General features: G+C 36.2%; 1 protein-coding gene and 1 pseudogene across 6 annotated transcripts in view; one reads left to right on the forward strand and one right to left on the reverse strand.

Moving 5' to 3' along the window:
- Positions 1–15,808, forward strand: part of AGO3 (argonaute RISC catalytic component 3) — a 121,147-nt gene that overhangs the window by 52,962 nt on the left and 52,377 nt on the right. The gene's annotated exons all lie outside the window — the stretch shown is intronic.
- On the reverse strand, positions 8,096–8,174 carry LOC116745632 (annotated as a pseudogene).

A 15,808-nucleotide genomic window follows, 5' to 3' on the forward strand; every position in this document is an offset into this window, starting at 1 on the left:
TTTGTAGAAGTAAATGATGTCTGAACTGAGCTTTAGAAAATGTGATAACATTGAGAGTTTGGGTTGAAAAGGGGATACACAGGAATAAAAGATTTCTGAGAGGTCTCTAAAATATAAAACTTTATTGAAAGATATAAGTGAAGATCTGAATGAAAGAAATATATTAGGCTTATTGAGAAGACTCTGTTTGATAAGATGTCAATTCTCCCAAAATTAATCTGTAAATGCAATTTTAAGTAAAGTCTCAATCGGGTATATAGTGAAACTTGATAAGTCAATATTAAGATTTATATGGAAAAAATAAGTGACAGTGAAAAATCAATATAATTTTAAAGAAGAGTAAAGGGGGAGGAATTGCCCTCCTTATGTTGAAACTGTAACAATTTTAGCACACTTTTTAAACTGCAGGGACAGATTAATGAAGCAGAATATAAAGCCTAGAAATAAGCTCTGTGTGTGTATGTGTGTGTGTGTGTGTGTGTGTGTGTGTGTGTGTGTGTGTGTAGAAACTTTGTTGATATTAAGTTGGCATTTCAAATCACTGAGGAAAGAGTAAAATGTTTAATAAACGGTGTTTATGCAGTTGTTAACTATATGAAAAAAATAATTAGACCCATCTCACATCATATCCCAGATTTATTTCTAGGTGGATTGTAATCTAAAATTTGTAAAGCAAAACTTTAAAATTCTGTCAGGGACTTCCCTGGCGGTCCAGTGGTTAAGACTGCACGCTTCCAGTGCAGGGTCTGCAGGTTCCATCCAGGTCGGGGAACTAAGATCCCATATGCCATGTGGTGTGGCCAAAATAAAAAATAATATAAGATTCATTCAGAGAAAAAGTAAGAGAATATCTCTAACATTGAACAAAATGTAAAATGTATAAATCATAATAGAAAATACTGGTAAGCTTGGCTCTGTCAAAATTTAAAACTTATTTGTTATAAATACACCATAACGTTAAAATGCTAGAAGAATATTAAAGCATATATAACCAAGAGCTTTATGGGATATAAGGCAATCAGTTAAAAAAAAAAAAAGGTAATTCACAAAAGAGGAAACACAAATGGCCAATAGAAAATCAGATTCTCAAATTCATAAGTAATCAGGAAAATGCAAGTGAAATCAGTACCATTTCACACCTATCAGATTTATAAAAATTTAAGTCTTATATCAAATGTTGGTGAGGATAAAGTATAAGGAACTATCATGCACTGCTTATAGGCGTATGATTTGATACAACTACTTTGGAGGCCGTTTTCAATATCCAGTAAAGATGAAATTGAACATGTCTTAAAACCCTTAATATACCATAGAGGTATCTTGCAAAAACTGAGACATTATTTGTAATAGCAGAAAATTGGAAACAGCCTGATTCCTGTCAATAACAGAATAAGTAAGCATTGGAATGAGTACATAAATTGTTATATTGTGGTATACTATGTAACAGTTAAATGAATGAACCAGGTCTACATATATCAACATGGATTATTATTGAAAACAATGTTGGGGGGATGATCAAATAGCAAAAGGTTATGTTACTACTTATGTGAATTTTTTTTTTAAGTATATACTGGATACATACAAATGCAGTAAAAGTATTAAAACATAGATGGCGGTGCTTTGTGACCACCTAGAGGGGTGGTATAGGGAGGGTGGGAGGGAGACGCAAGAGGGAGGAGATATGGGTGTATATGTATACGTATAGCTGGTTCATTTTGTTATAAAGCAGAAACTAACACACCATTGTAAAGCAATTTTACTCCAATAAAGATGTTAACAAAAAAACAAAAAAACAAACCATAAAAACATAGATGGGACAAATACACACCAGTTTCAGTATAGTGCTTCCCTTTAGGAAGAAGGAAGGAAAGAAAGAGGAATGAAATAGGTTGGTTGGGGTAGGAGAAGAGATAGACCTATAAGGCTACATGTTTCAGGAAACATGTGACAGTATGTTTATTTGTGTGAACAAAGTGTGTAGATAATTTCAGGTGCCACTGTGAGGTAAAGAAACAAAAAGATCTGTGTTATCTTAATGAAATGAAATAAAACCTAAAATTTTATTTTCTTTTATTTATTTATTAATTTTTGGCTGCATTGGGTCTTCGTTGCTGCGCACGAGCTTTCTCTAGTTGGGGCAAGCGGGCGCTACTCTTCGTTGCAGTGCACGGACTTCTCCTTGTGGTGGCTTCTCTTGTTGGGAGCACGGGCTCTAGATGCGTGGGCTTCAGTAGTTGTGGCGTGTGAGCTTCAGTAGTTGCAGCTCGTGGACTCTAGAGCTCAGGCTCAGTAGTTGTGGCTCACGGGCTTAGTTGCTCCGCGGCATGTAGGATCTTCCTCGACCAGGGCCCAAACCCATGTCCCCTGCATTGGCAGGTGGATTCTTAACCACTGTGCCACCAGGGAAGTCCCAAAGCCTAAAATTTTAAATGGGTTTATTCTTATGAGACTGATGTGCTGCCTACTGCGCTAAGAAGGCACTTAAATGAGTTTATTTTTAAATTGTCAATAATATATAATGCTGCTGTGAAAAATAATGAGGGAAAATATTACACTGACCACCTTACTTGCTTATATTTCCTTTCTTGTTTGTGTGGTTATGATTTTGCAACCCTTCCGCTTGGTATATTGCACTGAACAAAATAGTCTTGAACTTGAAATCAACCAGAGAAGATTAGTATTGAGCAATATAATGAGTACTACGAGGAAGTACTAAGTGCAGTGGGACTGCGTAACAAAAGGATCCATTCTAGTCTCCGTGTTCAAGGAACTTTTCTCTGAGGAAGTGACAGGTGGGAGCTAGGTGAAATTTGTGGTGGAAATAAGCATGGAACAGTACTTTAAGAAAGCAAGCAATTTAATTCTAATTGTGTGACTTAATCTTGTCTTCAAAATGATTGTTTTCGGGGCTTCCCTGGTGGCGCAGTGGTTGGGAGTCCGCCTGCCGATGCAGGGGACGCGGGTTCATGCCCCGGTCCGGGAGGATCCCACATGCCGCGGAGCGGCCGGGCCCGTGAGCCATGGCTGCTGAGTCTGTGCGTCCGGAGCCTGTGCTCCACAGCGGGAGAGGCCACAACAGTGAGAAGCCCGCGTACCACAAAAAAAAAAAAAAAAAAAAAAAAAAAAAAATGATTGTTTTCATGGTGTTTGGTGTTTAATATCCGAACTCTCAACTAGGTAACTTTAATGAATTTTACCAACCTTAGACACACAAAAAACTTTTTTTCACATTTCATTATCTCTGAAATCAGGAGATGTCTTGCAGTAGATCGTTTGTCACAGTTGAATTGGCAAATTTCTCTTTTAGGATACACACAATACTGATGTACCTTACCATAATTGGCATTTTAGAGTCAATGAAATGCAGAATATTTTTTTAGGTTGGCCTGCCTTTAGGCCTAACTTATTTGCAACTTGCATTTAATTTTTGTAATTATGCATTTTAAGAGCATCAGAGTGAATCTGGGGAATTTCCTGGTGGTCCAGTGATAAGGATTCCGCACTTTGACTGCCAAGGGCACAGGTTCAGTCCCTGGTCAAGGAACTAAGATCTCACAAGCCGTGCAACACAGCCAAAAAAGAATGAATCTGGTACTTATTAGTTGTATGTCCCTGAAGATATTTTTGTTTACCACAGGCAGAATGCTAAACACTTTACATTAATTACAGTCAGCCCTTGTTACCTGGGTACCATGTATACTGAGGGCTGACTGTATTATGTCATTTTTTTATAAGGGACTTGAGCATTCACTGACTTTTGATATCCAAAGGGAGCCCTAGAACCAATCTCCTCCAGGAACCAAAAGACAACTGTATCTCCTATGAACGTCATCACAGTTGTATGAGTTAAGTGATACCCCCAACTGAAGTTTAGAGACAAAATCTACACTTTCTCTAAAGTGACTTTCTCTCTCAAAATGTCACATAGTTTGTATTTTATATTTTTATTAATGTATTGATATATGTAATATAACCTATTAAAGGTATATTTAGATATAACTATATTTGAGGCACAATAGTTATTATATTTAAATGATAGAGGTCAATTTTTCTGATTCCAGAGATTATGCCCTTAATATTCACAGGTCTTTACTGCATCCTTTAAGAGGCAAGATTCCTGGCAGACAAATCTCAGACCCAGGACATCTGAGTTGAGAAATGTTTTTTATTTTTATATACTTTATTTACTTGTGCTTTTCAGTAAAAAGTAGCTTTCTATAAAACATTCACTATTTTGCTACTAGAAGAAAGTAGTCATAATATATAAATGGTTGTAGAATTTGGTAATTATAATTTATGCTGCTTAAGAGTCAAAAGTTCTCACTGAATATGCTTCCTCTGCAAGGAAAACAGATTTCTAATAAGTAATTTATTAATCACAATATTAGTGTTGCTTGCTTAATATGTTTGTCTTCAGTTCAGGTATAAGATCCCTAAGGTTAAGAAATAATTTGATTTTTACAGTATTCAAATTAGTCCTCAGAAGTAGATCAAAGCAGAATATTTCTTTAGGGTGAAAGGGTCAGGCAACAGGGCAGGAACTTTATCAGCACTGGTCAAGCTCAGCCAAGTAAAGATACCTGTATCAGGCTTGTCTAGTCTATCCTCACATTAGAAAAAGAGTATAATGGCATCAGGAATTTCAGTGACAGTCTAATCAAATCTGTTTCTTGACCCATACTGCTTCAGTCTGATAGAGTATGTTCATATTTGGTGCACAGCTGTCCTCTTGGGATCAGACTTCACTATCTGTATCCCTTCCTACCCCTCCCCCCTGTTTTAGAAGTTTCATGAGAAAAGGGTACACAGGAGGGAAAATTTTTTGATGCCTTACACATTGGAAAATCAACAAACCTAAATGAAAGTTCAGCTAGGTTTCTATGTTGGAAATAATCTTCCTTCATAAATTTGAAAGTGGTGCTCCACTTTTTAAATAGCTTTAGTGAGGTTTTGTTTCCCTTGTATTACTTTCTGGAAAATTTACTTACCTTCATTTTCTAACCCCCTTCACTTTTTAAAATTTCTATTCGTTCTTTTTTATTTCCTGAATGTTATTTTATAGTAGCATACTATTCTTGTTTCATATATGGTAGTATCTTCTCTAAGCTCACTGTAGATTATTTATTTTGGGGTATTATTTTTCTTACACATGCTTATGCTTCCTCCGAATTCTTTTTTTGTTTGTTTGTTTTGATCATTATCCTCCATTTTGGAAGCTTCCTTCAAGCATATAGTATCCTTGATTATTTATTCATGATGCATTGGGACTCTAAAACACTGACTAGATGCTTTGAATTCATCAGTGGAGCCTGTTTACTTTGAGCTTTATCATAGGGTGATTTGATTGGGCTGATGTTGGTGAACCTATAATGTTAGTTTATCCATATGTCTTACCTGGTCAAATTACCCAAAGATGAGCCTTCCAAACCTCCTGCTTGAAGGGTAATAGTCTTCATTACCTGCGATCTGGAAGCCAAGTTGGGGATTCTGGCTTGGGGAATGTCTGCATTCAGCATTTAATATTTATAGTTATTTAATTTCTTGTTTTGGGTACAGTCCTGTGCCCTTAATTGTGCCTGACATCCTCCCTCCAAAAGTCTTTTACTTTTTCCAGAGAATACACCTACAGTTTATGCCAGGATAAAGACGAGGCAGTTGTTCCGCAATGTGAATGGAGCTGAACAAGGGATCTAGGATTCTACCTGCTTCTCAAACAGCTTTCCTCTTCATTTTTCTGCACTACCCCCATCCTTTTATCACCAGTTTCAGAGGTACCTAGCACTGCCATTTCTCACTCCTTCTGAGGATTCTATCTGCTATGTCAGTTACAGCTTGTCTACTCGCTTTTCATCTTCTAAAATGTTGGTGCATTTTCTGTTTTCTGTTCTCCCTTCCTTCTAGGTTTATGTCTTTCTTTCTTCCTTTCTTTCTTTTTAACTCCTTACCATGGCTATAGTGGAGTTTGAGGAAGGAATGAACTGAGCTGCTTGTGGTTCCTCTGCCATCCTAACCCAGGATCTATTCTTAAAAGGCAGAGGCTTTGTCTGAGTCATCTTTAAATTCCAACCCACAAGAGTCCCTGATATGGTAGGTACTTGATGAATGTTTAAATGGATGGTTAAGTCTTGTTTTACATCTGTAAAACTCAGTAACAAGTTTGTGCTAGAGGCCTAGTTTCTTGCCATATGGACCTCTTAACAGGGCTGGTTAAGTGTTGTCATGATATTTGTGGCTGGCTTCCTCTGGAGCAAGTAATCCATGATAGAGCAAGGCAAAAGCTGTAATGACATTAAGGCCTAGCGTTGAAAGCTATATTCTGCCAGTTTTGTAATGTCTTATTAGTTATATAAACCAGTTATATTCAGTGTAGGAGAGACACAAACGTGGAAATCCCATGAGGCAAGACTTATTATTAGGGACCGTCTTTGGAGGTAGGCTAGCACACACAGTTACTATCTTAAGCTAGAAGAAGAACAAATTAAACCCAAAGTAAGTAGAAGGTAAGAAATAATAAAGATCAGAGCAAAAATTAATAGAAAAACAATATAGAAAGTGAATGAAACCAAAAGTTAATTCCTTTTAAAAAGCTAATAAAAATTTTAAACTCCTAACAAGGCTAATCAAGAAAAATAGAAAAATAAAACTGATTACTAGTGTCAGGAATGAAAGAAGGGGTTATCACTAAAGATCCTTTGGAACTGAAAGATTAATAAGGGAATGTTAGGAACAAATTTATACCAATTAATTTGATAAATGAAACACAACTTTACAAAAATTGGCTCAAAGAAAATTGGAATAGCCTTGTATCTATTAAGGAAATTAAATCCATAATTCTTTCTAACAAAGAAAACTCCAGTCCCAAATCATTTCGCTGCTGAATTTTATCTAACATTTAAGGAAAAATAATACCAATCTTTCACAAATTCTTTCAGAAAACAGAAGAAGAAGAAAGGCTTTACAACTCAATTTTATGAGGCTAGTATACCCCGGAATCTGACACCTAACAAAAACAATGTAATCCTCTCAACAGACAGAAGATTCATTTGACACATTTTAACATTTTCATGATAAAAATTTGTAACAGACTAGCAGTAAAAGGAAACTTCTTCAACCTGATCAAAGCATCTAGAAAAACACAGGCATCATCATACTAAACGATAAAAAGAGTGAATGATTTTGCCATAAGATTAAGAAGAAGGCAAGAATACTTGCTCTCACTACTTCTGTCTAACATTGTGCTGGTGGTCCAAGAAGAATAGAGGCATGATATTGTAGAGGAAGTAATACAACTATCTCAGTTTGCAGAAGACATAATTGTTTACGTAAAAAATCCTAAGAAATCTACCCAAAAAAAAAATCCTACTAGAATTAATAGATGAATTTAGCAAGATCACAAGACACTAGTTGCATATACAAAAAGAAAATGCTAGCAGTATGATAAATGATACCCAGCATTCAACAATTAGAAAAGTGAAAAACACATGTACCATTCATAATATCAAAAAATGTAGGGCTTCCCTGGTGGCGCAGTGGTTGGGAGTGCACCTGCCGATGCAGGGTACACGGGTTCGTTCCCCGGTCCATTCCCCGGTCCAGGAGGATCCCACGTGCCGCGGAGCGGCTGGGCCCGTGAGCCATGGCCGCTGAGCCTGCGCGTCCGGAGCCTGTGCTCCACAACGGGAGGGGCCACAACAGTGAGAGGCCCGTGTACCGCAAAAAAATAATATTTAGGAATAGATTTTAAAAGAGATGTACAAGCCCTCTACACTGAAAGCTACAAAGCATTCCTGAGAAAGATAGGAAGATATAAATAAACAGAGATACCATGTTCTTGGCCCAGAAGCCTCAAATTCTTAGGATGTGCATTATCCCCAAATTGATCTGTAGACTCAGCACAATCCCAGAATCTCACCAGGCTTTTTTTTGTTTTTTTTAATAATATAAATTGACAAGCTGATTCTAAGATTTATATGGAAATGCAGAGAACCTAGAATAGCTAAAACCATTTTGAAGAGGAACAGAGTTGGAGGATTCATAATCCCTGATTTGAAGACATGCTATAAAGCTACAGTAATCAAAGCTGTGATATTGGGGTTAAAGATGGACATACAAATCAATTTACATGATAGCTATAGATACTACACTTGATCTTAGCCAAAAGGCTAAGAAGTGATTAGAATAGCTACAGAAATAGACCCACTTACGTGGTTGATTGATATTTGACAAAGGGGCCAACATTCAATGGGGAAAGAATAGTCTTCTCAATAAACGAGGCTAGAACAGCTGAGTATTTGTACGAAAAAAGAAAAAACCATTAAAACTGAGGAATTTGTAAGAAAAGAGGAAAAATATTCATGTCCTTGGAATAGGCAAAGATTTCTTAATATGTTGGAAACCTCATCTAAATGAACACCTTCTCTTAAGAACACTGTTAAGAAAATGAAAAGGCAAGCTACTGCTGGGAGAAAATATTTGCATAACATATCCTAAACAAAAGATTTGTGTCCAGAATGTATGAGAAACATCCATAACTCAGACAATTTTAAAAAGTGGTCAAAATCAGACACTTCACAAAAGATTATGGGAATGGCCAGTAAGCACTTGAGAAGATGCTAAACATCATTGGTCATCTAGAAAATGCAGGTAAGAACCACAGTGAGATATCACTTCACACCTGCTAGATTCGCTAAATCAAAAAGACTGGCAATACTAAGTGTTGGTAAGGGTGTGGAGCAATCAGAAATGGTAGGAGTATAAAATTGTACAACCACTTTGGAAAATATTTTGGCAGATTCTTTTTTTTTTTAATATTTATTTATCTTTGGCTGCATTGGGTCTTCATTACTGTGCGCAGGCTTTCTCCATTTGCGGCGAGCAGGGGCTACTCTTCGTTGCGGTGGCTCCTCTTGTTGCGGAGCACGGGCTCTAGGCACGTGGGCTTCAGTAGTTGTGGCACATGGGCTCAGTAGCTGCAGCTTGCGGGCTCTAGAGCACAGGCTCAGTAGTTGTGGCGCACAGGCTTAGTTGTTCTGCAGCATGTGAGATCTTCCCGGCCCGGGGATCGAACCTGTGTCCCCTGCATTGGCAGGTGGATTCTTAATGACTGTGCCACCAGGGAAGCCCTTGGCAGATTCTTTTAAATTTAAACATTTTCTTGCCATGTGTCCTACCAGTTCTATTCTTAGGTCTTTCCCCAGGAGAAATGAAAAAATAGGTCCATACAAAGATTTGTGCATATATGTTTACATGTTCATAATAATTAGGAACTGGAAACAACCCAAATGCCCAGCAACAAGTGAATTGAGAAACAAGTTGTGATTTATTTATACAATGAAATACTACCCAGCAGCTAAAAAGAACTAACTACTAATTTATACAATGGTAGGGATAAATCTCAAGATGTACAAAAAAGCTAGACAAAGTGGTGTATACAGTATAATTCCATTTATATGAAATTCTGGAACCACTTATTCTATTATGAAATGAATCAGATCAGTGCTTGCCTGTGGCAGATGTGACAGAAGCTGATTGCATAGGGGCAGGAAAGTACTTTCTGGGGTGATGACAGATTCTGTCTTAATTGGGGTGGTAATACCATAGATGTATATACATTTGTCAAAATCATTGACCTTTACAATTGAAATGCATTTATTGTATGTAAGTTATACCTCAAATTGTTTTTTTTCTTGAACTGAGATATCATTACACATCCACCAGAAGGGCTAAAATTCAAGTCTGATGATACTAGTGGTGAAAATTTGGCACGACAGTGACTCTCAAATGCTGCTTGTGGGAGAGTTATTTGTTAAAACCACTTTGGAAGAGTTTGACATTATCTAGGAGAGTCAGAGATAACACATCCCTAATGACTCAGCAGTTCTACTCAGATATTGCCTTTTCTGCTAGAGAAATATGTGTTTACGTATATCAAGAAGGCCACCTAGGCACTTCCCTGGTAGTCTAGCAGTTAAGAATCCACTCTTCCACTGCAGGGGGCACAGGTTAGATCTCTGGTTAGGGAACTAGGATCCTGCATGCTGCATGGTGCAGCCAAAAAAAAAAAAAAGGGCTATAAGAATATTCATAACCTTATTCTAATAACCAAAGGAAAGTGCCAGCATAAACTGTCCACCAACATTAATAATCAGGTTTTTTTGGTTTTTTGTTTGGTTTTGTGTTTTGCTGTGGGGCAGCTTACGCCTGGGATCCTTAGTTGCCTGACCAGGGATTGAACCTGGGCCCCTGGCAGTGAAAGTTCCCTGTCCTAACCACTGGACTGCAAGGGAATTCCCTGTCCATCAACATCAGAGTGGATAAATTGTGTATTTCTTCAACAGAGTGTTAGAGCAATGAAAATGAAGAAACCAGTTACATTTAATTAATATAGATCAGTTAGAAACAATGTTTAGCAAAAGGCTCAAAAAGATTACATGCTTTATGTTTCCAGTTACATAACATTCAAGAACTAGGAAAACTAAATTGTGGTCCTTAGTGATCTGTACTTATGTTGTAATTCTATAAAGAAAAAGAAGTGATTACCATAAAAGCCAGGATTTTGGTTACCTCTAGCAGAGAGAGGGGAAGTTAAGGTTGGGAAAGGGATAGAGAAGAGGTTCCTAGGATGCTGGCAATATTTAGTTCTTGATATGAATGTTGGTTATGTGGATATTCACTTTATAATTTGTTTAGTGACACTGTAGTAAATACATGATATTTTATATTAAAAATAGAAAAAGAAAAAGAAAAGCAGTCCTTTCATCTATCAATATCTCCTGAGTACTATGTTAATATTATTTTGCTAGGTAATAATAGACACGCCAAGATGTTTAATGTGGCCTCTTAATTGCTCACTATTCCCATAAAAAGGCATTGTATAATAAGTTTCTGTTCTTATATCTTCAGAGCAATGAAAGTATACATATAAAATTGAGGCACATAACCTCTCAGGAGATTAAAGTATAATTGTAGTTATGTTTTTACCAGGATCCAGCATTGTCTACTGCTTTATTTTATACTCATCATTTGGACCTGGGCTCATTTTGGTACTTGTAGTCCTAGTTATCTTAAATATGGCAAATATTTATTATTTTCTTTTTTCACATCTGTTATTTTAGCTGTGTCCTAACAAAAATTTTCAGTTTTGACACAGTAAAATGCAAATTCAAGAATCCTAATCGCTTTTTCATGGAACATTCTCCCATCAGCCTCTTCAAGGAGTTAGTTTACATTGACAAAATGATTTTGCCTAGAATTAAAACCTCAGTAAATGAGAGAGCAAAAGACATGAGTAGACAGTTCTTCAAAGATGAGAAAAAGAGCTCTGATGAGCTCCTGTCATGTTCTGGGCACAAGTAGGTACCTTATATTGAATCTTCACCCTAATGCTATAAGTACTAGATGTTTTTCTAATTTTGCAATGAACGGATTATGATTTCTCTGAATTTCAAGTCTGGATCTAGAATTAAAATCTATTTCATTTCCAAGCCTATCCTTTTCTCATTATTCTAACACTGTTACCCATGAAAAGAAGAAAATAAACCTAATTTAAAAAATAAGTGGGCTTCCCTGGTGGCGCAGTGGTTGAGAATCTGCCTGCCAGTGCAGGAGACACGGGTTCAAACCCTGGTCTGGGAGGACCCCACATGCCACAGAGCAACTAGGTCCGTGAGCCACAACTACTGAGCCTGTGCGTCTGGAGCTTGTGCTCCGCAACAAGAGAGGCCGCGACAGTGAGAGGCCCGTGCACTGTGATGAAGAGTGGCCCCCGCTCACCACAACTGGAGAAAGCCCACGCACAGAAACGAAGACCCAACACAACCAAAAACAAATAAATAAATAAAAATTTAAAAATAAGTTAGTAAGTGATGAAAGATTAAAGGATACATTTCCAACAGCAACAAAATTTTTATCAATTATTAAATGAGTTATAAAGTATCACAAAACCTTAATGAAACTGGAATGATGTTAATAAATTCAGAGATATTATGTTCATGAATTGAAAGACTATCCCACTGGTATTCTAGACATCTAGTCTATTGTGGTAAATTTTTTTGCCTTAGTTGTGTATTATACATATCTAGATAATGGCAATCTAAGTAGTTGGTAAGATCGCATTTTCTACCAAACTCCTCTCAAGTTTTCTACTTCTCAGTTGTATTTATCTGAATTCTAATACCTGCCCATTAATTGTAATTATATGCATGTAGTACAAATTTATCCATTTGGCTGGTGTTTAAGTTGTTTCCATTCTTTTTACCATTATAAACAGTGCTACAATAAGCATTCTCATTCATGTTGCCTTTCACAGATATGGAATTTTTGCAGAGTATATACTCCAATAGAGTGCAATTGTTTTTTGGGTTTTTATTAAGTTATTCATTCATTCATTCATTCATTCATTTATGGCTACATTGGGTCTTCTTTGCTGCGCCCGGGCTTTTCTCTAGTTGCGGCGAGGGGGGGCTACTCTTTGTTGCGGTGCACGGGATTCTCATTGCGGTGGCTTCTCTTGTTGCGGAGCACGAGCTCTAGGCGCGCAGGCTTTAGTAGTTGTGGCACGCGGGCTCTAGAGCGCAGGCTCAGTAGTTGTAGCACACAGGCTTAGTTGCTCCCTGGTATGTGGAATCTTCCCAGACCAGGGCTCAAACCTGTCTCTCCTGCATTGGCAGGCGGATTCTTTTTTTTTTTTTAATTTATTTAATTTATTTATTTATTTTACTTATATTTATTTTTGGCTGTGTTGGGTCTTCATTGATGTGCACGGGCTTTCTCTAGTTGCAGTGAGCAGGGGCTGCTCTTTGTTGCGGTGCGTGGGCTTCTCATTGCAGTGGCTTCTCTTGTTGCAGAGCACGGGCTCTAGGCACATGGGCTTCAGGAGTTGTGGCTCGCGGGCTCTAGAGCGCAGACTCAGTAGTTATGGCCCATGGGCTTCGTTGCTCCACGGCATGTGGGATCTTCCCAGACCAGGACTCGAACCTGTGTCCCCTGCACTGGCAGGCAGACTCAACTACTGCGCCACTAGGGAAGCCCTGGCAGGCAGATTCTTACCCACTGCACTACCAGGGAAGCCCTAGAGTGAAATTGTTGAGTTGAAAATTATGCTCATCTTCAAACTTACTATAAATTACCATTTGTTCCTAACTGACTATTATCAGTTTATATTCCTACAGTCTGTATGAGAGCTTTCATTCTTCAGTCTTCCTTTGGCTTGTTGTCAGCTTGTGTTATCGGTCTTAACATTTTTGGCCAGTCTTGATTGGTGTAAAATGATAGCTTGATAGTTTATATATATATTTCCTTAATTACAAATAGGATAATTAGTGAAAATTTGTTTTTTGACATTTAGATTTTCTCTTCTATGAAATGCCTAGTCATATCCTTTGCCACTTTTATTGTTTTATCTTGATTTATAGGAACTTATTGTATATTCTGGATAGTAATCATTTGTTATATGTATTATACTTATCTATAGCCTGTCTTTTTTTTTTCTGGCTTTGTTTATGGTATTTTTTATGATAGTTTTTATATCTTAAGAAATTCTTTCTTGCCTCCAAGATCATAAAGATGTTCTATATTTTCCTCTAAATGTTTATTTTTCTTTTCATGTTCAGTTCTCTGAATAGGAATTTGTTTTTGTATATTGTATAAGGTGGGCTTCCAAGTCTGTTCTACTGGTCTGTGTGTCTGTCCCCACAGTCTCTTGACTTGAATTGGATTATAACAGACCTCGATGAATGTTAGAGCAGACCTTATTCTTAAAAACTATCTTGGCTATTCTTGTTTCATTTCTCTTTCATGTTAATTTTAGTATCAGCTTCTTAAGTTCCAGAGGTCAAGGGGGTTATATCCTATTTGTATTTTGATTGAAATTGCCTTGAATTTGCAGATTAATTTACAAATAATTTATACTAATAAGGTATATACTCCATTTATTTAGATTTTCTGTAGTAGTAAAGATACCTATTACTTCTATAGGTCTTATGCATCTTTTGTTCAGATTTTATCTCAAGTGTCTTGTGGTTTTTTTGTTGTGATATTAAGTGGTATCTTTTTTAAATTACATTTTAAGTTGGGTGCTAGTGTATAAGAATGTAATTTTATTTTTATATGTTGATCTTAAATCTAGCAACCTTACTGAACTGTCTAATTCTATAATTTATCTATAGATTATTGGGTTTTCTCTCTAGACAGTCATATTGTGAAGAATAATAATTTTGTTTCTCCCTTTCCAATCTTTTTACCTTTTACTTCTCTTAGCTTGCATTCCTGTGCCAGCTAGCACTTTCTATTAAATGAAGTTGAATTTACCATAGATTTTTGGTGGATAACTTTTATCAAATTAAGGAAGCTCCTTTCTAGTCCTGGTACTGTGAGACTTTTAGTTATGGTGCTGAATTTTATCTAATGCTTTTTTGAGGGTAATTATCTGTAGAAATGATTGTTTATTTCCTTTAGTGTGTTAATGTATATTTTGTTAATAGGTTTTAAAAATATTAAATGTAAATATTACTTTTTCAGTTCAACTCAGCTGATTTGTGAAAGGGAAAGAAGGAAAAAATGCATAAATATGTAGGTTTATAAAATGTTAAGGATTTAACCAAGGGATAGAGAGGCAGATCTTTGCTGATTGAAATTCGTGCCTAATTCAACTGTACTCACTGATTTAATCCCATCTTTTGTAAGAGCTTTCCTTCACTAACTTTAATTTTTACCTCGGATGCCCACATTGCTGTGGGGAAGATGGTGAACAGTAATGATGAGAAGAACAGTGGGATAAACACTAAGGAAAATTAATAGAATGTTAAACAGGATAAATAATGTTTGTTTAGTAGTTTCAACTCTGTGAGATAAGACACATTAGTTGTGAATGCTACTATTATAATAATCCAGTGAAGAAAATTTACCTGTAGGATTAAAGGAAAGACAAAATAAGCATGTTAATTACCATGTATTTATTTTTCTTTATTCACTTTTTTTTTAATTAACACAGAAGCAATATTTGCTTATTTGCTATGTATCCTGCCAGCCTTGTTTTAATGTACGACAATATTCTCACATTTTTTAATAGAAGAATGTAATGTATACATTTTTTTAAAGTACTGTGGATTTGAATAAGATACCCAGAATGCTAATACAGTCTTACCAGTCTCTCTTTTTTTAGTTAGTTTGAAATTGTGGAGGTATTTCTAAAGTTTATTTGGATGGAAGTACAAAACCAACATAACTCTCTATCATGAGGGACATGAAGTAGGTCCATGCAATGAGATATCCTGCAGCTGTGAAAAAGCATGATATAGTTCCATATTAGTACATATAGATCTATCTCTAAGATATAGAATGAGAAAAAAGAAATCAAAGGCCAGAATAGCGTGTCTAATGTCTTATCATTTGTGTTCCTTTTCATTAAGAGGGGAAGGGAATATATATTCACTTAATTACCATGCACCCAAACTGCAGAATAAAAAGATCTCTAAGACACATTGTTAGTTTTTAAAATAATAATAAAAGAAGTCATAGAACATTTATTATCTGATCTCATGTTAAAAAAGAAAGTTGTATATGCATTTTTATCTCTAAGTGCATATTAAAAGAATAGGATATATACATACCTAAGTACTAATAATGGTTGCTTCTTAAAGATACTTGGAGACCAGAAGTCTTTACTGTGGATATCTATATTGTTTAAATTTTTTAGGGTGAGACTTCATTCATATATTGTTTCTGTAATAAAGGAAAAAGTAATATGTGCTCACTATTAAAAAATGAAGATTTAAAGATAAAGTCAAAAAGAAGAAAATAAAAAATATCT

Source organism: Phocoena sinus, chromosome 1 (assembly GCF_008692025.1).
Source record: "Phocoena sinus isolate mPhoSin1 chromosome 1, mPhoSin1.pri, whole genome shotgun sequence".
NCBI lineage: Eukaryota > Metazoa > Chordata > Mammalia > Artiodactyla > Phocoenidae > Phocoena > Phocoena sinus.